Genomic DNA, 24680 nt, shown 5'->3' on the forward strand with positions numbered 1-24680 from the left:
GCAGGGGGACTATTCATCCTAATTCTTCTGGGACAGTCCCATTAAACCTGGTGGCCTCTTTCACTCTCAGAAGTGCCAGAGTTTGGATCATAGATCATATGGTGGCCCTAGCTATAAGGCACTACTTGCCCTGGCTGCCTGTCTCTCCAACCTCGTGTCCTACCACTCACCCCCTACTTCTATGATCTAGCTACAATAATGGCCTTCTTCTGGTTCCTTAAAAATCTCAAACTCACTTGTGATGCAAGGGCTTAACACTTCTGTTCCCTCTTCCTGGGAGGCTCTTCCTCTAGATCAGAATGATTTGCTCCTCCTCAGTGGCATCCCAAAGGTTGGCTGGTAGGAGCAGTCTGTCCTGCATAGGGGCAATTTTGAGATGTACTATAAATAGAGAACTTTATTATATTTATCAACATGCACCTGCAATTTTAAATAATGTTAATGATAAAAAACTGCTCCCTTCAAAAAAATATTTTGTTACTTGTCCTTTACTTAACATCGTATTCTACATGCAAGTTGGTTTGGAGAACTCCCAGGTACATAGGTGGCCCCCAGCAGCACAGGGATAGATACTTGCATTCATCTCAAGAGTAAATTCCTAATAGATTCAGAATAGTTGTAGCTTGTTTTGGGTAGTTTGTGTCTCCAACCCCTTTGTTATTACATATTCCTGAGTTTAAACAATAGATTTGAAATAAATTGTGGTAGCACCGTGATTGAAAAGATGAAGAAATAGAACTTGAGTTACTTCAATTCTGTCATCTTATTTGACTTCTTGGAATTTTGATTTGTATTTAAGATCTAAAACACAGGGAAATCCAAGGGAGCCAGAATAGTCAAAAACAGTCTTCAAAAAGAACTAAGTTGGAGGATTCACACTTCTCAGTTTGAAAGCTCATCACAAAGCTACAGTAACCAAGACAGTGTGGTACTGGCTTAAGGACAGTCACATAGGTCAATGGAATAGAGTTCAAAGTCCAGAAGTAAATCTTCACATTTACAATCAATTAGTTTTCAACAAAAGTGCCAAAATAATTCAACAGGGGAAAGTGTTTTCAACACGTGGTGCTGGGCCAACTGGATATCCATATGCAAAAGAATGAAGTTGGGCCCTTATCTCACATCAACTGAAAATGGACCAAAGACTTAAATGTAAGAGCTAAAACTTTAAAACTTTTAGAAAAAAACATAGGTGTAAATATTTGTGACCTTGGATTAGGTCATAGTTTCTTAGATATGACACCAATAGCACAAACAACAAAAGAAAAATGGCAATTGGACATCATCACAAAAAATGGAAAGACAATCCATAGAATGAATGTGAGGAAATATTTGCAAATCATATATCTGAGAAGGAACTTGAATCTAGAATATATAAAGAATTTTTACAGCTCAATAATAAAAAGACAAATAATGCAATTAAAAATGGACAAAGAAGGTATATAAATGGTCACTGAGGAAATGAAAAGATGTTCAATATCATTAACCGTCAAAGAATTGCAAATGAAAATCACAGTAAACTACTACTTCACACCCACTAGGATGGATAGAATCAAAAAGTCAGATAGTAACAAGTGTTGGCAAGGACATGGAGAAGTTAGAACCCTCATACACTGCTGGCAGGGAAGTAACATGGTGCAGCCACTTTGAAAAACAGTCTGGCAGTTTCTCAAAAGATTAAACATAGCGTTGTCACATGACCCCACAATTCCACTCCTATGTATATACCCCCCAAAATGAAAACACAGGTCCACACAAAAACTTGTACAGAAATGTTCATAGCAGCATTATTCATAACAGCAAAAAAGTGGAAACAATCTAAAGTTCATCTACTGATGAACAGATAAATAAAATATGGCATATCCATAGAATAGAATATTATTCAGCAAAAAAAACAATGAGGTATTGATACATGCTACAACAAAGAGGAACATTAAAAACGTGATGCTAAGTGGGAGAAGCAGGTCGCAAATGACAATATATTATTTGATTCCATTTATACAAAACTTCCAAAATAAGCAAATCTATAGCCCTAGAAAGTAGATTAGTGGTTTCCTAGGGCTTGAGGGGAGGGGTGGTGGTATGGGAAAACAAGGGGTGATTGATAAAGAGTACAGAGTTTCTCTTTTGGGGGTAATGAAAATATTCTAAAATTGATTGTGACGATAATTCCACAACTCTATGTGTCTACTAAAAATTATCAAATTATACAATTTAAATAGGTGTATTATATGGTATGCGTATCTCACTAAAGCTGTTCCCCTAGAAAAAGATTTAAAACAGTGAACCATGGTGCAAACAATAAACTACATAGCTGTGTTATTTTTCCCTTTTTTATTAAAAAAGTACAATGATGCAATTTACTAATCCATTACTTTTTTCCATTTTATCTGTACAGTCATGCTTATTTTATTTTTATTTTTTAATTAACTTTGTTACTGGTATGTTAATATAGGAAGTTCGATAACTTTTTTCATTGTGGGGTTTTTGGACCATTATTATCATTCTTTTCATTGCATGATTATTACTAAAAATAATTTGTCTTAAGAGGAGAGCAATGTTAAAAAATTATTTATCCTAGGTGTCAAATATACTAAAAATGCTACTATTGCTCATTATTATTATTTAGATTTTTGCTCAAATGTCAGCATCTCAGACGAGCCTTCCCTAACCACTCTATTTAAAATAGACGCCACTCCACTTCCCCAAATGACATGACTTTCTACCCTTTACTCAGCTTTATTTTCTTCCTAACTCTTACAATTATCTGATATTATATTATTTATTTGTTTATCCCTGTCTCCTTTACTAGAATGTTAGTGCATTAAAGAGCTGTCTGTCTTGCTCACTTCTGTATCCCCAATGCATAGCACATATTCAATTAATTTTTGGTGAATAAATAAACACTAAAAATTATATCTACTGCTTAAATTTCTTCACATAAAAGATTTAAAAAGATAGTTTTATCTTTGTGCACAATTTCTGTTTTTTTTATGTTGAGATGAAAACAATGATTTTCCCCCTTCTCCTCAGCAGAGTATTTCCTGGATGGACACTGTCTTCTACGATAGACTCCAGAGAGATCTGGACAATCCAAAGCCCTTCATCTAGGACTTCAAAATCCAAAAAATTGTGCCTGGAGTTTTATACCTTTGCATTATCTTCAGCAAGGTTTATGAGCGGTAATTCACTCCACAATGTTTCTTTCTTAAAGTTACCAAAAAAACATAATTTTTAAGGTTAATCAGCTTAGATTATCCCAGAATTCATTACTCCAGTCTAGTGAGAAAAACCAGCCTCCTTTATTGAATCTAAATATTGCTGGACTTTGTTAAACAGACTTCAAAACACTTACTTCTGAAAACTTGACAAATTTTTATAGAAACTCCCTTCTTGGAGCCTGGATATTTTTCCTGTTGTTGCTTTATCTCCTTTTAAAAATAATAGTTGTATTTTTAAAGCAAAGCAGAACTCTGTTACCGTTCAATATTACAACTGTTTGGGCAGGCCATAGGTCAAATTCTGCTCCTCCCAAAATATGCCAACCACACCTAGTATAAAGTTGACCATACTGTTAACTTATAACCCTTTTGTTAGTCATGTGCTGGGATATGAAACTTAAGAAAAAAGGATATTACTGTTTGTATAGGTATGTTAACATGGTATTCCTTCTAGAAAAGGCTTCTAAACATAAGGAAATATTCTTTGGAATACCGTTCTCAAAAGTCTTTTGAATAACAGATTCGGTAGATTTAGATGTTTTTGTATGGATCCTCGGCTACTTAACCAAACTAAAGCCTGCATTGCAGAATGCTTAAGAGCTCTGGATAGAGTCAGAACGCCTATGTTCAAATCCCCAATCTACCACGTACTAGCTGGAGGACCTACAACAAGTTACTCATCCTCTCTATACCCCAGTTTTATAAGCTTTAAAGTGAAGATAATAACAGTGGCCACCTCAAGGGGTTGTGATGGTTCAACACATTAATCCACGTTGACCACTTAGAACTGTGTTTGTTTCACAGGACACTTTATCAATACTCAGTAGCCATTGTTTTCAGGTTGAAAGGAAAAGGACATTTAAAATTAAAGTCTTAGTTACCACTAATATGTATATCAATTAAAAATCAAAAGAGACAATCTCACACATTTTAATATAAAATTAGTAGGGAGACTTTATTTTAGCTTCAGGCTTTCCATGTATGATTATGTTTTATTTGTGCAGCTAAAGCGATGGCTTTCTGAAGTGAAAATTTATGCAGAAGCCTAAAAGATTCGAGATTATTTTCTTATACTGTTGCAGCCTGGTAGAATAAGGATCCATGGCCCTCCCGCTAAGCTTAGACTAGACGCTGTTCTTAAACAGTCACATATTTCTTCATTAAACTGTTTTTTAATGGCCTTTTTGATGACTGCCAGTTTCCCCCACAATAAAAGAAGTTTTGACCCGTGAATTCATTCTTTTAATCTAGTAATAACTTTGAATACATTCACTGAGCATTGAGGACCAAATAAGGAGCCAATTAGTTGTATTTTATCATCTGAATGAAATACGAATGCATCGACTTCATCACTAAACTTAAAAAAGTTGCCTTCAATGGCAAAGGAGTCTAAATATTGTTCTGCTAACTCAAGTTCCTTTTAGAGAGTAAGGAAAGCTGAATTCTCTGTGACCTGAAAACGACTAAGCTTCAGGTTCCCTTTCCCTTTGTAAAGAAAGGCTAGTCAAGCGACCTAGTACTGTTTCTACAGTAGCCTGCCCCATAAAATCACTTTAAGAACTCGTTAGAGCACTGACTGTAAATTATGACCCAGCACAGTATTCATTTTCATAAACAAATGCTGTTTATGTTGCCTTCCTCACTTCTTCTTTATTCTCCTTTCTCATTCACCTAGACATTGGGACGATGTGATGAACGCATCCGCTCACCAAGCCAGCATCTTTGGTAAATAGACATCACAGATCTTCAACTCATCAACCAGTTACAACAAGTCAGAAAAGCAACAACCAGGAGAGTCTGTAATCCTAGGGCAGACACTCTCCAACTGTGTTTGCTTTTAGTAAAAGCACATCCTTTCTCCTCCAGCATTTAGCTTTTGTAGATATCAACCAAAAATATTTCAAAACACACAACATCACCATTCTGTGCTCTCCGCGTAGTGTGTGAGAGGTTCCTGAAGCTAACAAAAATATGGTGCGTCTCATCAGCGTGGATTGGAAAAGATCCTCATTGTCCCCATTTTCATGTGCACTTTCTTTGGGGTTTCAAAACAGAAAGTGAAATATCAGTTTTAACTTTAAATGTGTCCCGATAGCTTTGAGGAGTTTCATATTATAAAATTACAAACACAATTGGGATTTACTAGTTATTCATAATCAAATACCGAAATGCATATGTAATGCACTTTTTTCTCTTGAAAACGTATCTTTAGTTTCAGATGGTCTTTCATTTTCCTAATTATTTGCTTACGTTGTTTCTAATATATCACAACACAAGCTCTAATTTTAAATATATTGATCTGAAAATATTTCTACAGTTATTGCTTTTGCAGGATTCACTTTTTTAAAAAAGTTGAGGAATAAGGCAGCTAATGATATAAAGTAAAGATAATTAATAAACCATTTTATGTTTGAAAGCAATTAATTAACTGGGCAGCTAACTAAAGAGAGTACAGAAACCTTAGTTTTAATACTCACAGGTTCTTATTGTGAATATTTGTTCTGTTGCATACTTTTCTGTCAGGCAAAGTCTCCAGGACGGGAATGGGCCCCTGCCAAGTCTCTGAAAATCGATTGTTCAAAATCTTAATTATAAGAAAGTAAACAAAGAGCGGTTTGAAGCAGTGCAGAGTTCTAATGAGTTAATGTAACAAAACGAGCAAAGTCAACTCTCTTCAAAGCCAGCAGGCTCAGCTCTGACAGTCATCCATCAAACTGAAGGTCTCCTTAATAAATGCCAATTATAGGCATATATGCACAAACGTGGCTAGCATAAGCCATAGGATCATTTCCTCCCAAGAAAGCTAGTGACCAAGAAAACACCCAGGCAGTGCAGGCAACCAGCCCACCCGACAGGAAGGTTTGCTCCTGATCCGAATACTAACCAGCAGGATTTCGCTCTCTCTTTTTTCAGCTTTGGAAAAGTTCAGAACCACACAGAATTTTGTTTGGGGTTATACAAATTCCTTCACAATTTGTATAGAAGTCTAACATAACTTTTTAAAAGCCATGACATGCCCATAATGTATACAGAGTCTCCGACTTCCGCCGTAAGCGAGGCTTTTTCCTAACTTAATCATACTCAAATTTCACCCCTTTTAAAGATCCTGATTCAAAAATGTTCACTCATTCTCCACAGTCCACAAATTTATACCATCTCTTCCTGTGGTATTTTATGTGCATAAATTAAAAAAGAATGGCCTCCAATGAGGATTAAAAGGTTGAAAAAAAATCATAGACTTTCTAAATTTAGTTTCGTTTTTCTTGTTTTAACTCTCAAAATATGTGTGTTAACAAAACATATATATTTTCCTACACTCTTATAAAATAATCCATTCATGTTAACCTTATTACCTAGAGGAAATGCTGGATCGACTCAGGAAGTTACAGCGAAGGCTTAGCATCATGTCACTATGTGACCCAGTATATATGAGAAATAAATATATGAGAACGCTTGAGAAATAACTAAAATATGCCCTCACTGGTACATTAGCTTTTACTGCAGAATTCACGCCATCATATCATTCCCAACCCTCCAAAATGTTTCTCTGCTACCTTTTCCATTATCTACCTGGCCAGGCGCTGAGCCCATCCTAACAGGTTCTTTAGAGGCCCTTGGGGAGGAGAGGGATCTTTCTTAGAGAACATGGCTACAGACCTTTTGTCCAGAAGCCATGGGCCCAAATTTTACACTACAGCAGTACTTCTTTAATTGAGATAGGTGGGTTTTCAGAAAGAAGGGCTGTATCCTCCTATGATGACAGAGATAATTAATGGAGTAAATGAAAACGTTTATGTTTGATATTTTTATGCAAATGGATTAGAATAGTCTGCATTAGCCCCAAGTTGATGTCTTATCTAATTGTCCTTTAAAGTGACATCTTCCATCACACATGCAGACCCGTGCTAAATTCATTTATTTCCATCTTGCCTGAAATTATGATGAATGGTCTGAGCTCCATTCAATTATTTAAAATGTGCAAAGAAACAGAAACAATGAAACTGGCAAAGCCCTCTACATTCTTAGGAACAATTTAGGCTAATTAGCATCAACTTCTCCCCCATTCATCATACCCCTTTAGAAATATAAACAAACTGTCAGCTCTAACCTAACAAACAGATCACTGAGCTACTTAACACAAATTATTCTTACATGAAAAGCTCCTTCTCAGGCAATATTCTCCTTTAGGGCATCTGGGAAGCTGAGCTATTAAAATTGAAGACATATGTTCCAGTCAAACTCAACTCCTGGATTGTAAAGATTGCTGTTGTGACAGTTTTCAGTCAGCATACTCGCTGTTGGCAACACAGCCCCAAGCTTGAGCGAAACTAAAGTCAAATGGAATGATGCAAGCAGAGCCCTAGCTGCAGAAGACACCTCACTCTAACCACCACGATGTAGTTAGTGGGTCTCAACTCTCGTGATCTGTTTGAGCTCAAAGGTTTGCTGCGTTGGGTTCTGGAACAATAGGGAGAGGCAGGTAACAAAGGGGGTCTTTGACAAGACGGAGGATTTCATCATGTGTTATTTTTCATTACATCCTATGAGGCTGATGTTACTTAGCTTTCAATATTCAGTTGAAGTCTGTAATTCATGGCCTGTCATCTCAGACAAGGTAGAGAGGAGACAGTTGGAAGGTCCAGGCAGAGAGAAATGTAGCTTACAGATAGACTGGGTATGTCCCCTTCAACGAACTACTTAGAAACTCTGAACTCTTTCCTTTTAACTAACAAGAATAAAAAACTTGTTCACCCCTTTACATACTAGAACTCTGTGGTTAAACTCTACCTGGATATTGGACCAAGATAATATTTTCTTCATTTGTTTAAATGCAGTCACATACACACAGTCGATTTTCATTATTTGCAGTAGTTATGCTCTACAAAGTCACCGTGAACGCTGAATTAGTGAATGCTGAACCCACTGCTCCTAAGGGAAATACAAGGTTAAGTTCCTGTGAGCCTCTGGTCACAACCTTTTCAACAACCAATCAATACACAACCTTATTTTATGTGTGTTTCTGTTTAAAGACACCTTATTTAATATATATTGTTGATTTATTAACATTGAACTCATAACAAACAGCATTATAACTCATGTTGAGCAAAGCTTATCTAACCCATGTATTTCCTCAGAAGGCACATCACAGCCTTCTTGTGTTTAGAAACACTGGGTAGCACCTCAGCACTATGCTTGGGGGCCATTTTAAACAGGAAAATCACCAACAAAGAAGCACAAAAACGTGAAAACAACGTGGCATTAACTAAACAGTCCATGAAAGGGATACTTGTTTACAGCATGAGAGCTGAAACAGGAGGCAGAGCGTCATCTTGTTCAACCTCAGCTGGGAATGTGCGCTTCAGACGACTCAAATTTTTCACCACTCTGCACATGTCCTTGAATGACCGTGAAAGCACCACGAGTATTGATTTTGAGGTTACAAAGAAATTTTAGCAAGTAGGCAAATTCACAAATACTAAATCTGCAAATAATGAGGATCAACTGTATATACACACATACATATTTTCTCCCTTCAGATTTCCCACTGAAGGTCTTTGAGTTTTTTCTCTCAGGGAGCAAGCGTCAGCGTGAAAGTCAAGCAAAGCCTTCACGAGCTAACTGATGATGTAAGTGGCCACAGACTGCCTAGTAACATGATAAGCTACAAGCCGTTCAAATATGTTTGTTCTTTAGCATTCTAGGAACATAAGATGGCACATATAACTACTGCAGTAATAGCATTAAGCCAACCCAGCCCACCCTACATGGTACTGTGTACTGCATCCCTACTTTATCACAGCACTTGAATTACCATTATTTGCTGTAGTGGATAGTTGTTGCTAGCATCCATCTCCTCCCTCCCCCTGCCTACCTAGCTCTCAGATTTCCCACCGATGCTGTTTAAGTAGGGCTGTCTCTAGGTTAGTAGGCTATTGGCCTTTAAGCCAATTAGTGCATGCCATCCCCTTAGCCACAGTGATTCCTTTATGGATGAGCACATGACTCAATCTGGGCTAATGACACACAAGGAGATATTTGCTGAGCACTTCTGGGAAAAATGGTTCCTCTCTGTGAGAGCCATGGTGGGAACCAGCCTCAGGATGAAGCAGATGCTACGGAAAGCAGAGCAGAAAAATGTAAAATACTGGGTCCTTAGTGATCTGGTTGAGCTACTGGAAAAAGTCCCACATTTATCCTACCCTATTTTTTATTTTCCAATTCAAAAACTAATAAATAGCCTTCACTGTTTGCAATTTGAGTGAGGTTCTGTTTTTCTTGTACTCAAGAGAATTCTGATATGTTTACATGCTAGTTTTAGCCTCCTGCTCCTACCACACACACACACACACACACACACAGACACACATTGAAACAAACATTAATTCCCTGAATTATCTTTTGTTCATCTTCTTATATACTCTTTACTTCCTGGCATCACGACTGATAATAGCAGCCACTGATAAATATATTGAATTTAATTAGTAGACTGGAGAATACCTTCCATGGATGTGATCATAAACAGTATACCGCCTTAACCACAGAATGGTTAATCAAGATGGCTCTTAGCACATTGCTGCTCACTCATGAGAACAAAGTTCTTGTTATGATTACCTTAAATATAGAGTGACTTAGTCTACATTACACACACCTGTCCTATAGAAGACTAAAATCTTAATATAAGCGATCAAGTTGTTTTTTACTTTATGAAGTAAAAATACAAAGATAACTCCATCTTGTCTCCTGCCCATCCCTCTAAGTAGGATAACTTTGGAATACTTATTCTTTGGTTTGTCTGGATTGGGATAAAATGAATAGAGCTGAATGTTACCCAAGCCCCTCGTTCAGAAATGTAAAGCAATATGCCAACTTTTTAGAGTTTCTGCCCAGCCTTTTCTTTCTCTCTGGGTGGTTTTAACAGCCATGGTTATTTGTGGATGCAAAACTGTGTATATAATAAATTGCAACTGCAACTGAGTAACCTCAGAGCAACTGACAAGTGACTAATTATTCCCACAGGTGGCCAACTGCTTTGGCAATTAGCCCATTGTGGGCAAAATTCATTGCGTGTAAGAAAGAGGCTTCCTTTTCAAAATATCCACACCTCCTTTTTGGAGGATGAATGGAGAGGAGAAGACTCACAGGAAAAATGGGGGAAGGGATGAAGGCATAAGGGGTAAATGGAAAAATTAATGGTTTCTTCAACAAACAAACGATTTAATCTGAATTTGCCTTCCAAGGTGGTGGAATTCTACCTAACCGCCCCCCACCAAAGAAAAAAACCTCAGTAACAACCTTAAAGAGAGATCAGGCCATCTAGCTAAACATTTTAAATAATTCTAAGTTCACCTGCTGTGAACAAATATTTTCTCTTTAGTTTATTGTGTGTTTCAGAATTGTTTGAGGGAGCCTTTAGCACTTTTTGGTGACTCTATTTTACCCCATTCTTCATAGTATATAGCAAACAGCATTAAAGAGTTGTGTCTAAATGTATATTTTTTGTTATTTATCTATGATTATACTATTTCATTAGGGTCCTGCTAAAATGTCTCGTCTATAAGCCCTAGATAAATTTCCTACATTACGGCAATGTGGTCAGGTGTAGAATTTTGATTTTAAAGATTTCTTTCCATAACAGACTTCAATAGAGAATTAGGCATTAAAATATCCATACTACCCAAGTGACCTATAGATTCAATGCAATCCCTATCAAAATTCCAATGACATTTTTTACAAAAACAGAAAAATCAGTGCTAAAATTCATATGGGACCACAAAGACCCTCTGTAGCCAAAGCAATCTTGAGCAAGAAGAACAATGGTGAAGGCACCACGCCGCTTGATTTCAAAGTATACTGCAAAGCTATAGTCAACAGAACAGTATGGTACTGGCATAAAAAATGATACATACACCAATGGAACAGAATAGAGACTCGAGAAATAAATCTACACATTTACAGTCACCTGATCTTTGACAAAGGTGCCAAGAACACACACAGGGGAAAGGACAGTCTCTTCAATAAATGGTGTTGAGAAAACTGAATATCCGAATGCAGAAGAATGAAATTGAACCCTTATCTCACAACATATGCAAAAATCAATTCAAAACGGATTAAAGACTTAAATTTAAGACATGAAACTGTAAAACTATTATTAAAAAAAGTAGGGAAAAAACTTCTTTACATTGGTCTAGGCAATGATTCTTTTGGATATGAACCTAAAAGCACAGGCAACAAAAACAAAAATAGACAAATGGGACTGCATCAAACTAAAAAGCTTCTGCATTGCAAAGGAAACAATCAACAGAGTGAAGACACAGCCCACAGAATGGAGAAAATATTTGCAAACCATCTGATAAGGAGTTAATACCCAAAATGCATGAGGAACTCAAATAACTCAACAGCAAGAAAACAAATAAACCAATATAAAAAATGGGCAAAGGACCTGAAGGGACATTTCTCAAACGAAGATATACAGGTATATGAAAAGGTACTCAACATCACTAATTAACAGGGAAATGCAAATTAAAACCACAATGAAATATCACCTCCCACTTGTTAGGACGGCCATGATCCAAAAAACAAAAGATAAGTGTTAGAGAGGTTGTAATGAAATTGGAGCCCTTGTACACTGTTGGTGAGAATGTAAAATGGTGCAGCCTCTATGGAAAACAGTATGGAAGTTCCTCAAAAAAATTAAAAATAGAACTACTATACAATCCAGCAATCCCATTTCTGGGTATGTATCCAAAGGAAATGAAATCAGGATCTCGCAGAAATATGTGAACTCCCATGTTCATTGAAGCATTATTCACAATAGCTAAGATGTGGAAACAACCTAAGTGTGTGTTGATGAATGAATGGATAAAGAAAATGTGGTGTCTATATAAATACAATAGAATATTATTCAGCCTTAAAAATGAGGGAATCCTGTCGTTTGCGAAAACATGGATAAACCTGGAGAATATCATGCTAAGTGAAATAAGCCAGATACAGAAAGATAAATACTGCATGTTTTCACTTACATGTGGAATCTTAAAAAGTCAAACTCTTAGAAACAGAGAGTAGAATGGTGGTTACCAGGGGCTGTGGGATGGGGGAAATGGGGAAGGGGAAATGTTAGTCAAAAGGTGCAAAGCTTCAGATATGCAGAATGAACAAGTTTTGGAGATCTAATGTACAATATGGTGACTATCATTAACAATATCGTATCGTACACTTGAAATTTGCTAGGAGAGATCTTAACTGTTCTCACACACCAAAAGAGGTAACTGTGAGATGATAGATATGTTAATTAGCTTGATTGTGGTAACCATTTCACAATGCATACATGTAATTATCAAACATTATATTGGACATCTTAAATACATACAATTTTTATTTTTCAATTATATCTCAATAAAGCTGGAAGGAAAAAAAGAATTATGCAATTTTCCTATCAGTCTCTCTGTTCACCAGAGGTAGGTCCCTTGGAGGACACGATTGGTAGCATTGCAGCATCAAACACAAACAGGTATATTACACACCAGACTTGGAAAAATCTGGACTCTCCATTACCATCTGGCAAGACAATGGCTGCTAGTACGGAAAAGATGAAAACATTTGACAGTGTCCAGTTTGGTGAGAATGCAGAGATATAAGCACTGTACTGAGAACAAAATACACTGCTGAGAACAAAAATTAGAGAGAAATGGTAGCATCTATCAGAATGTAAAAAACAAATTTGTTTGACCCATAAATTTCTCTTCTAAGGAATTATACTACAGATAAACAAGTTTGTACACACACACACACAAACATTCACGCAGACAAATGAATACACACAATCACACACAAACATCCCCAGATATATATAGATACACACACACACACACATCTGGATGAATATACTACATTGCAGGGTGCTTATTGCAGCATGCTTGGTAACAGTCAAAATAAAAAAGTGGAAACAAGCTAAAAGTCACCAGTAGTGACTGGTTGAACAAAGGATGGTACATAAATGCAACGAAGTAGAATAGTAGTATCCAGTTTTTTAAAAAATGAAATAGTTCTACATGTGGGAACATAAACTACACATCCAAGGTAGAATATACGCTCTATGAGAGCAGGAATTTTACTTGTCTTGATCACTGCTGTACCACCAGAATCTAGAACAGTGTTTGGCACATATTTACTCAATAAATATTGTTGAACTGAAATAACTATGCTGTACATTGCAAATAGGGCACAAATAAAAAGGATATCTATGAAGAACAACTTGACTAGGTGTTCAAAATTAGTGTTACAAACGTGTGCCTCTGGTTGTGATAGCCGAGAAGAACACAACATCACTATGTAGTGTTCCACCCAAGAATATATAGCCAGTAGCCAATCATGAAGAGACATCAGACAAACCCAAAGTGAGAAATACTCTACTAAATTCTTCAAAAATGTCAATGTTACCAATAATAAAGAATACCTTAAGAATTGTTCCAGATTAACAGGGACTAATGAGATGTAACAATGAAGTGTAATACAGATCCTAAACTAGACCTCATGCTGAAGGGGAAAAAAATACTATAAAATACACTGTTGGATCAATCTTATGAAAGTATGGTATCAATGACAAATTTATTGAAGTTTTATGGATGTTGATGACTGTATGGTGCTTATGAGTATCCTCTTTCTAAGGAAATACACACTGAAATATTTAGGGGTTGCTACAATGAGTATGTCTCCCCAAAATTCCTATGTTAAATCCCGATGCCCAATGTGATGGTATTTTGAGGTGGGGCCTTTGGGAGATGATTAGGTCCTCAGGATGGAGCTCTCATGAATGGGATCAGTGCCCTTTTAAGAAGAGATCCGGATAGCTCCTTCACCCCTTCCACCGTGTGAGGACACATTGAGAAGAGAGAGGGCCCTTTATGAACCAGGAAGCAGGCCCTCACCAGACACCGAATCTGCCGGTGCCTTGATCTTGGACTTCCCAGCTTCCAGAATCGTGAGAAATAAATTTCTGCTGTTTATAAGCCACCCGGTCTGTGGTAGTCTGTCACAGCAGCCTGAATGGTCTAAGACGGAAATTAAAGGGCCACAATGTTTGTAATTTACTTTCAATTGGTTCAGACAAAAATAATAGCAATCGATGTGTGGATGGATGGAAAGACAGGTAGACAGCCATAGAGAACAAACGATAAAGCAAATGGGGCAAAACGTCAACAGCAGTGAATCTGGGTAAAAGTTTCTTTCTATAATGCTTGCAACTTTTTTGTAAGTTTGAGCTTTTTCCCAAATAAGAACTTCTTAAAAAGATAAATACACACATAGACACACACACACACACACACACACACACACACAATTTCTGGAAGTAAATACAAAAAAATGTCCACAGTATTTACCTCTAGGTAATGGGATTAAAGGGCTTTTTGAGGAGGGTGGGTGATAGGATCACTGAGAGGGAGAGGGACTCTTGGGTTTCATTTAATATCTTTCTACACTGTCAAAATTTAACATGAACGTATGCTACCTTTGTAACAAGAATGCCTAATTAACTCTAAAGCAAGAGTGTGGAGTAGAAAGTGTGTGGCCTCTGGAGTCAGACAGACATTGGCTGAAATCCCGCCAGTGCCCGCTTTACTCAGGATGTGGTCTTGACCAAGTCAAGTAATTTCCTTGAGTGTAGAATTCCTTAGACGACCTGCGCTTCTGTCACAAACTCACTGGGGACTGTTAGGCAGGTCATTTCACCTCCCTGGGCCTCAAGTCTCTCAACTATAAAATGAGAGAACTCAACCATGATTTCTACTCAAGCCCATTTTTGCTGCAAAAGAAGTTTGGTTTTCCAGGCTGTTATCGCCTTTAACAGGAAGAGTTCTTTTGAATTTTATCATTCACATGGAGAAAAAGTGATTTACCATTTTCTGGGCTGATGAACTATTACCTGTCTTCTAAAAGGGCTCACAATATTTTTAAACCTTTGGCGTTGAGGCCACATTGAGTCGTAAGAATGTGGAGATCCCCAGAGTTGGGGCTGAGGGTAAGATGCCCTTTCCCTGCTCTTACTCCTCCCTACCTTTCCCAGGGAGCACATCTCAGCCTTTTCTCTGTGAGTCTGCCTAAAACCCTCCTGGGACAGACATCAGAGAGTTTCTGACCCAGTAGGGCCCTGTTCTCACGTCTCTCCCCTTAACATTTAAACCCATGCATTGCTGAAAGGAAATTTAATCCATATGCTTCTGAGTAATTTACACTTAACACATCAAAATATTCAGTTTTAACAGTTATTTGTTGTCCCAAGAATCCTCCTGAGCCTTTTTAAGGCCTTTTATTCTTAGCTGGCTCAGTTTAGCAGTCATAAATGGAATCTGAACTCTGGGATAGTTCTTTATCTGTATTATTCCTCACTTATATGGTACAACTTGCCAGGCTTTCCCTCCCCCACCCCCTAGGTAAGAAAGTCTTTGTTCTAAGACACTTTTTACATTCTTTTAGTTACATAATCAGGGTGTCAATAATTACAACTTGCCAGGCAACAACAATGACAGGTTCTGTACTAGGAACTTATATGTATCTTCTTTAACTTTCACTTTGAGATGAGCAGAATTTTTTTCTCTCCTTTTCCAGATTCAGAACCCAAAGCTCTGAGGGATTAGGTAATTGGCCTAAAAATCACACAGCTGATTAGAACCTAGGTGTGACCAGTCCAAATACAGCACGTGCTCTCTCTAAATTAAATTAAAAATAAACAAGAGCTGGTGTCCCAGCTTCCACAGCCAGAGGCTTTGCCAGTGGGCCCTCACACTTGTCTCGCTGGCAATGTTTACTCATCCCAGTGCAAATGTCACTGCCTCTCTGAAGGCTTCACTCTTCTTTGCTGTCTTATACATCCTTCTTTGTCACACCACACTGTAATATAATCATATTTATCATGTCCATTTTCCTTTTAGACTATGAGCTTCTTAAATTCAGGCTTATATCTTATCCATCTTTGTGTTCCCAGAGCCCAACCCAGAATAGATGCTTAATGGATGTCTGTCGAATTGGATATCTCTTACATAAGATTGAGGTGGAAATGTCATTCATTGATTCATTACTCATTCTAGGCACTGGAGATATGGCAAGTCAAAGTAAGCACATCACCTCCTCCACCAACCACCACTTGGGTCAGGAGCCTACTTCTCCACCCGCTGTTGACCGTGTCTGTATGTTCTCTTTGGAGCACAGATCAGTAGAGTACAGCTATACCCTGGAGACAGCATAACACAGTAGTCAAGAGAATGGACTCTGGAGTCAGCCCGCCTGACTTTGGGCAACTGACTCAAGCTCAGTTTCCACGTGAATGGAATGAGGAAAATAAAGTCCCTACCTGATTGGGTGGCTGCAGAACACGATTTATATTGTAGACATCACATGGAAACTTAGAAGAGTGCCTGAAACATAGAGTTCATAAAATATTAGCTACTATTAAAATTCTCTGTATTGCTCAGCCCATTTGTTCCTCTTTCACTGCTAGCCAACTTAACTCACCATTATAAACTAAAAAATTAAATAAAGTGATCTAATATGACTATTTCACAAACGTACTATCTTTGTGAAAGGTTTTTATTGTGTATTGCAAAGTAATATATTAATCCTATCTAAAAATGCCTTGACCAATCTGGTATGAAAATTTTAAACAGAGCACCATTTTAATTAACCAGATTTCCTCTCACTTCTGTAATTTCTCCCAACACAGATATCTCTTCTTTTCCACCTTTAAAACTTCCACTACTTGAACTCGATATTCTTCTTTTAATTTTCTCCTTTCCTATTTCTTCTAAGTCTGCTTGTCTGACCCTGTGTGAACACACAAATGTTGATGAGGCCAAGGTCACAAACTTGCTCCCTGTGCAGGTCAGATTATGCCCTGTTTGATGGCTGCAAATATACCCCGAATCTTGGCCACTGTTACTAATGAAAATCATTTATCACAAGAGAGGCCAGTGGGTGAGGATACCACCCTATGCTTTAAAAACCTTGGCTATCTATTAAAATGTAATAGCTAGGTAAAGGGAAACTATTCACATGCAAAGTCATTTATCATAATATTGTTTTTAATCATCAAAAATTCGAAAAAAGTAAATGTTCAATAATGGGAGAATGGTCTAATAAATTTTATAGTCATGCAATGGATTTTAAATGACGGTTTGCAAAGATTTTTAAGTGACATTACAATATAATGATGAAAAAGCAGAATACAGAAATGTATTTAATTACATTAAATTACACATTTAAATATGTTTACACAGACACCCATAAATGTATAGAAAAAGCAAAAGAAAGACACTGCACTAAAATGTCAGCAGTGGTTATATTTGGGTAGTGAAATGGACGATGGGTGAGTCTTATTTTCTTCTTTATCATTAATAGTTTCAGTTTTGGCTTTTATTGACTGTGTTAAATTTAAATGCCTTGTGTGAATTTCCTCACATTTCAGTTTCCTCATCTGTGAAATGAGGACAATGAGATTATCTGTTTCACAAGTATTATAACATGTCAGATGAGATAGACATAAAAATAAATGATGAATTTTAAAAGTAGTGTTTAAATATTAAATTATTGGCAAACAGTATAACTTTATTATATGTATGAATTACAGCAGTTAGGATTGGAACATTTACTTTGTTTGTTTAAAAAGTGTAAAAAATATATAATACCTGTGTGGCTCCTTCTGGGACTTTCCCTAGTTCCCTAGATTTCCTCTCCTTTCCCTCCCCCACCTGTGGCATTGTTATCACGAGGGAGCCAAGGAAATATTAAGGAGGGTGATAGTTTAAGGTAAGAGATAGAAAAGGGATCAAATAAAAACTTCGAACTAGATGCCACCATTTTAGCCAAATAACGGAGAGTGAAGCCAAACTCTGAAGCATAGGAAAGAGTTACATTTGGAATCACTCAGGCACCAAGTAAAACAGATAATGAACATCTCGGTGTTCTGGACATGAAACCAGCGATAACTTTAGTCAGAGGTGGCCTCACTGAAAAGGTGCAAGCCTAAAGGGCTAAAGGTAATGAGGGCTCCCATCCTGAACACAAAAGAGAAGCCCAGGGTGTCCCAGTGGGGCTGGCAGGAAACACCCATCTATGTGTTTCTCATCATAGATGCTGCTTGTCTTTTGTTTTTAATTTTAAGAAAGAAAAAGGAGAATCAGTGTGGGGATAAATCAAAGCTACCTATTCCAAAGGAAAAAGAGATATCCTGAGTTATTGAAAAGAAGAAACCAAGTGATCTCAAGGGTAACACAGGTTACTTATCATAAAGAAAGACAAGGAGGTCTATTATTAGAATAGAATTAATAGAATTCTATTAGCAGGATTCAAAAAATGGTAGGTTATTATGAGCCTCATTTCATCACAAATCCAAAATGCTCCAGGTTGAGTCAGCTCTGCTAATGCTGTCTCACCACAGATGTGTTAATAGTGCTGCACACTAAAACGATAAGATCATGTCACTCAATAGCAGCCAGACATTAGTAATTTCAGGTATAGATATTCAAAGTACACCAAAAAATAGACCATTTCCAAGAATTGATTCAGAAAACGTGCTCTGGACATAGAAAGAATGTTCTTAGCTAAACAGCTTCTAACTTTTCCTTAAAAAAGTAGTTATCGGGGGCCGGCCCGGGGGCTGAGTGGTTAAGTTCGTGGGCTCCTTTTTGGGGGCCTGGGATTTCACCTGTTGGAATCCTGGGCATGGACATGGCACTGCTCATCAGGCCGTGCTGAGGAGGTGCCTCATATGCTACAACTAGAAGGCAACTAAAATATATAATCATGTACTGGGGGAATTGGGGAGAAGGAAAAAAAAAAGATTGGCAACAGCTGTTAGTTCAGGAACCAATCTTTAATTAAAAAAAAGTAATCAAGGTCAATATCTGTATTTTTATTTATCAAGCACATATAGTGCCTACTAAGTGCTAGACATTATTCCAAGAATTTTACTCATTCCATCCACATAACTTGCCTATCATGTATTATTATTATCATTCCATTTCACGGAGAAAGAGACCGAAACAGAGAGATTAAAGCGCTTGACGTCTGCCAAAGATCTCTGCAAAGAAGTGAAGTTTCCAGGATTCAAACCCAGCCATTCCCTCTCCTATAACTATTATATGTAATTGTATATACTTCGCAAGAACACAGGGGAAGTCTGAGAACCAGAAAGAAATGAAAATACGTGTGAATCAGTTGTGGATTCTAGCAAAAGTCACAATAGGTCTCAATTTCCCTGGGACCGTCCAAGTTCATACCTATTGTCCCAGTGTAATTACTAATATTATCCCTTGTCACTCTCAATAGTGTCCAAATTTGGCTATAAATTATAGTGTTGACCTGTTAGAAAGGCCCTATTCGACTACCATGGGTAAGGCTCTTAAGCTTTGTTATCCATAATTTCCTCATCTGGAAAACGGGAATGCTAATGTTTGCTCCCTTTTTGCCTCCCAAGATGATACTGTTGTGGCATCATGCAGAAGAATATAAATGTAAGATATTTGAGTGTTACAAATGTCAGAAAGCTGTATAGGGAACTTCTATAGCTGCTGAGCGCCCGTCGTGAAACACGAGCAGCGCATGAAGGTGAATGCTTTACATTTGTTAGCGGACTCATCATCCATGAGTACATAAGCCATTTTTATTCCTACAAAACAAACATTTGTGATAGAAATCTTGGTGTCAGGATAGAGTACAAACAAACAAATCATTAAGTCACTCTTAACATTATTACTGAACTAGAAACTATGTCAAGAAACTTGAAAAGGAAGCTTTGCTAATTTCATTATATAATATCCACTTTATGGTTGACTCATTATTTCCACATAAGCAAGACAAATGAGCAGAATAAAAAGAGTAAACTGTTTTGTTATTAAAAATACAGTTTAAAAGGCTAGTACTGCAAAGTAATTCATCAGAAAGAAATGCTATAGATTCACTTTACAAAAGAAAAAGTCTACTGAGAACTTGCTGCTACAGCAATGAGTTGAAATTCAGGAAAATTGACTACATATTGGGAATTAAAAGGTGTGAGCTCTATCATGAGGTGTATCTGTGGGGGTGTGTGTGTGAATCCCTTAGCTTTTTGGTATGGAAATTCACAGAAATAGAAAAAGGAAGAACACCTAAAATGGATAAAAGTATTATATCCTTTAATCTTTTTATATATTTCCTCAGTTTTCAACTTTTGTTTCCTGATTTCCATCCATTCACTTCCCGACACTCTTAATTTCTAACATATTGGCCATTACCTCACAGGCCATCACTTCATTTACTCCTGTTTAATTTATCATCTCGTTAAATGTACTCATATCTTTGATTGAAAATAAGGGAAGAAATCTAAGTATATTCATTGTGTTTATTTGTTTTCTTAAATTTTATCTTAAAAGCAGAGTTTGCAAAAGCAGAGTTTGGGTCACGGTTTCCTCACCTATAAATTGAGAAGTTTCCATCAGTTAATCCCCATGAAACTCACAGCTTTGTAGATCACAATATATCATGTAAACAGGGGGAGCTTAATAAATACTTCAGACTGAGAGGAGGATAGAGATTATGATGGTGCGAATGATCCTACCTCACTTTGGGGCAAAAAATTACCGTAGCAACTAACTCTGCTTCAATTAAGCAATAAATCTTTGGCAAACAGAAAAAGAATGGACCAAGGGAGAGGAAGAGGAAGGAAGACGGGGGGATAGGAGGGAGGGAAAAAACCTTTTGGTATATAAAAACATAAGCGTCAGATCTGTGGCATTCCCTCAATTTCTTGCTCTAGTGAACTCTGATCTAGAATGGGAAATACAAGGCCAGGATATATACAGGCAAGTTTGGCTTTTTGAAAAATCTTTTTATCTTCACCTGTCATGAAGAGTGGCTGTGAAAGTAAATGGTGTGCAGTCAGCAGGCCCACGTGCTAGCCTTAGCCCTACCTCTAATTAACTGCCCAAGAGCAAGCAAGTCACTTGGTTTTTACAGGCCTGGGTTTGTCCCTGTTCCTGAGGCATCTCTCAGAATAGAAAATAACGGGAAGGATCATACCTTCAGTCCTTCACAACTTTTTCACATTGCAAAGCTGCCATAGAGTTGACTAATTGTTTTCTGTGGGTAATCTGAGGACTTTATGAAAGAAAATTACAACAGAAATTTAATAATATTTTACCAATTAGATTTCTCACAGAGATGTGAAAATTACTAATATTGCAAGTCTAAAACCAAAACAGTTTAAATGTGTATAATGAAAGCAAACCATTACAATATTATTAAACTATTTTATGAGTATTCTTTATAACATCATAGTATTCCAAGAACCAGAGCTTCTGACTTTAAGTTGACCTGTGCTTTCCATGAAGAACGTTTTCATACTCGTGAAAAAAAATTGTCTAATTGCTGTAAAACAATAGTTTGTGAGCACTACTTTAGACTTTCTAACCATGCTCTAGGGAATCCAAGAGCTCATTTCCTCTAAACTTCTATTACTTATGTTTTATGTTAAGAGGTTATATTGGTTTGCAAAGGCATTAGTTAGCCAGAAAACTAGTCCCTAGAGAACTTGCTTCGTTATTAAATGCAAAATAAGATACTAAAGAGCAAGATGAAGGTAACTTTCACATTTACCAAAATTACCTAATAGGCTTACAGAGAACAGGTGAGCATCATTCGATTCTGGAGTATCAAGCACATCCACTTGAAACATGGCATACACAGGCTCTTCTAAGCATGAAGGAATCTTCATTTTTTATTTCTCAGAACCAAAAACAAAGCAAGTACAGACACAAGTTATGATAAAGATACAAGGAAGCCACGGCCTCCTTGAGTTGAAGAGTGCAGGAGAAAGGGTGATGGGGTCAATCCTAACCCATCTCTCTTCAGGCCAGTCCCTGTGCTGGGTCAGCGTCAACTCCACCCATGCAATCCCCCCAGCACCATGATTCAGTTATATAAAAGACCCCACCATATTGTGTTCAATCATTGTTAGTTAAATCCATGGAAAAGAAAATATTTCACTCTGAAACAACTGTTTATCAATAATTTATAATATTCACAATGGAGCAACAGCCTGTTTGAACCAACACTTATTGTACATGTTACTTGGTTTTTAAGAGACTATAAACTATTGAAAGAACGTGGTTTCCTGTTTTATGCCAAACTTCACTATATAATCCCAAAAAAGAAAACTAATCATTTTTTGAACAACAACAACAAAATTGTTGATATAAGGATGTTTTGGAGCCAGCGCGTGCATACACAGAGTAGTGGGAAGACATCCAGCCCAGACGTGAGGAGATGTGAATTCTGGACCTGGCTCTGCCTTTGAAATCGTTGAAAAATTACTTCTCTCTACGCCTCAGTATTTTCATCTATAAATTAAGGAAATTGGGTTCAATGGAAACTTCCTAAACCTTTGTTAGAATAAGAACGTTTTTTTCAACAAAATTTGCTAATGAACCCAACCTGTTAAAATGATAAGAGTGAAGCTGCTCTGGTTGAAAAGAGAGCAGGAAACCCAAGCTTCACCAGTCACCTTCTTGTCTTTTCCCCCAATTCAATGGAAACCACTAAGCTTTAGAATCTCTAAGGTCGCCTCTGTGACTCCACAGTGGGTGACAAGGAGAGTAAGTAAAGCAGTTGTTAGTTTTTAAAGACTGAGAGTGAGCTGTCTGAGGCTCTGGAAGAGAATTTAAGAGACAGATAAAGAGGGAAGGAATTGATGGCCGTCTTCAGTGGTTCTAGATTCTGGCTACTGAGGGCCTTGTCTTAGAGAACTCCTTTTCTACTGCTGTCCCTCATTTCCATTTGAAAAGCCAAGGCAGTCAAATAATAGAGTCAAATAATAGAAAGAATAATTTTTTGGTAATGAACGTCATATTTCTTATCTGTACCAGTTCACTCTCCTCAAAGGGGAACCACATGATGTTTCACTATATAATCCCAAAAAAGAAAACTAATCATTTTTTGAACAACAACAACAAATTGTTGATATAAGGATGTTTTGCCTCCTGTACATTTTCTCTTGTACATAATAATTCTATGTCAAACATCCCTTAAAGAAACAACTAATTATGATCTTATTCAAAGATGAAATTCAAACTAAAACAAAATTGTCTGTTATTATGAGGCAGTTTGAGAGAGTATTAAGCTGAATTTTCAGATAGCAAATTCCTATTATTTTGCATTTAGGAAAGATTTTTTCTAATGGAAAACTAGTATATTAGATAAGCTGGAAGTTTGAAACAAACTTAAGGACAAACAGTGACTCATTCATTCACTCATTTAACAAATATTATCTGAGTACCAACAATGAGCTGGGAAATATTCCAGATGTTGGAGATACAGCTGTAAACAAAACAGACAAAAACTCCTGCCTTCATAAAGCTTATATTCTCCTTTCATTTCCTTCCTTTGTCTTTGTTCCTTTCTTCCTTCCTCTCTCTCTTTCTCCTTCTCTCCTTCCCTCCCTTTCCTATACTTCACTTTGTTCCAGAAAGGATTAAAGGTAATGAAAGCAACATATTCCACAGAATTAAAAAGTTTACCTATAGTTTTCAGGCCCAAAGAAAAACTACAGACTCTTGTACGGCACAGGCCATGGTGAACACTAGCTATTTAGGTTGAATATTGGCATTCTCATTGCTATAGTTTAGAATAAGGGAGAGGAAGCAATAAGCAAATAAGAGTAAGAAGGAAGAGGGACAAAGAAGAGAAAAGGGGAGAGGAAATAAGGAGATCTGAAATTTGAATTAGAGAAGACCACAATTGTCAGAGACTGCTCTAGCAGAGATCACTAACTGTCCTCCAATATTCACTCTCCTCTCCTTCCTTTTGGTAATAGAACACCCCGCCATGACCACTTACTTTTAGCTGGACACAAAATTGCCGATTCCCACCTACACTTCCTAGAGTCCTTTGCAGCCAGGTGTGGCCATAGGACTAAGCTCCAGCCAATGGGATGTGAAAGGAAGTAATGTAAGCAATTTCAGATCATATCTTTATTAAAGAAATTGCTTCCCTCCTTACCTATGACCACCCCACCACCAATTCAGGCTGGGATGTGGACATAGTGGTGGTCGCCCAGCTTCTACTATGTAGATGGGGATCACGTTCTAGGGAAATCAGGGAAAATGGAAGTAATTTACATTCCTAGACCATTGCAAGAGCACTCCTGTATGCCTTCATTCTTTTTTTGAGTCACTGTATTTTAGGGTCTCTTTGTTACAGTATCTTACACTGGACTCCAATTAACATAAGCTCCTTCTATCTTATTAATGATTAAAAAATGGAAACAAAAATATAGAGCTAGATATACAGAGACAACACCCAATCCGTACCTCTGCCTCACTGTTATGAGGGCTAAAATCCCCAGAGACTCTTAACTCTAGCTCAGTTCTTAGAGTATCGAGTCACACTAAGAAAGCTTCATAAAGTGATTCTGAGGGTTTCCATAGACACTTCAGG

At 37.3% G+C, this 24680-nt stretch overlaps 1 protein-coding gene across 1 annotated transcript in view; it reads right to left on the reverse strand.

The window, feature by feature from the left end:
* SLC25A21 (solute carrier family 25 member 21) overlaps positions 1-24680 on the reverse strand; it is a 438774-nt gene that overhangs the window by 372661 nt on the left and 41433 nt on the right. The window contains exons 2-3 of the mRNA XM_014734192.3: positions 16567-16630; positions 5699-5783 (exon numbers count right to left, since the gene is read on the reverse strand). The gene's annotated coding sequence lies outside the window, so the exon portion shown is untranslated. The remainder of the gene's footprint in view (positions 1-5698; positions 5784-16566; positions 16631-24680) is intronic.

This window comes from Equus caballus, chromosome 1, assembly GCF_041296265.1.
Source record: "Equus caballus isolate H_3958 breed thoroughbred chromosome 1, TB-T2T, whole genome shotgun sequence".
NCBI lineage: Eukaryota > Metazoa > Chordata > Mammalia > Perissodactyla > Equidae > Equus > Equus caballus.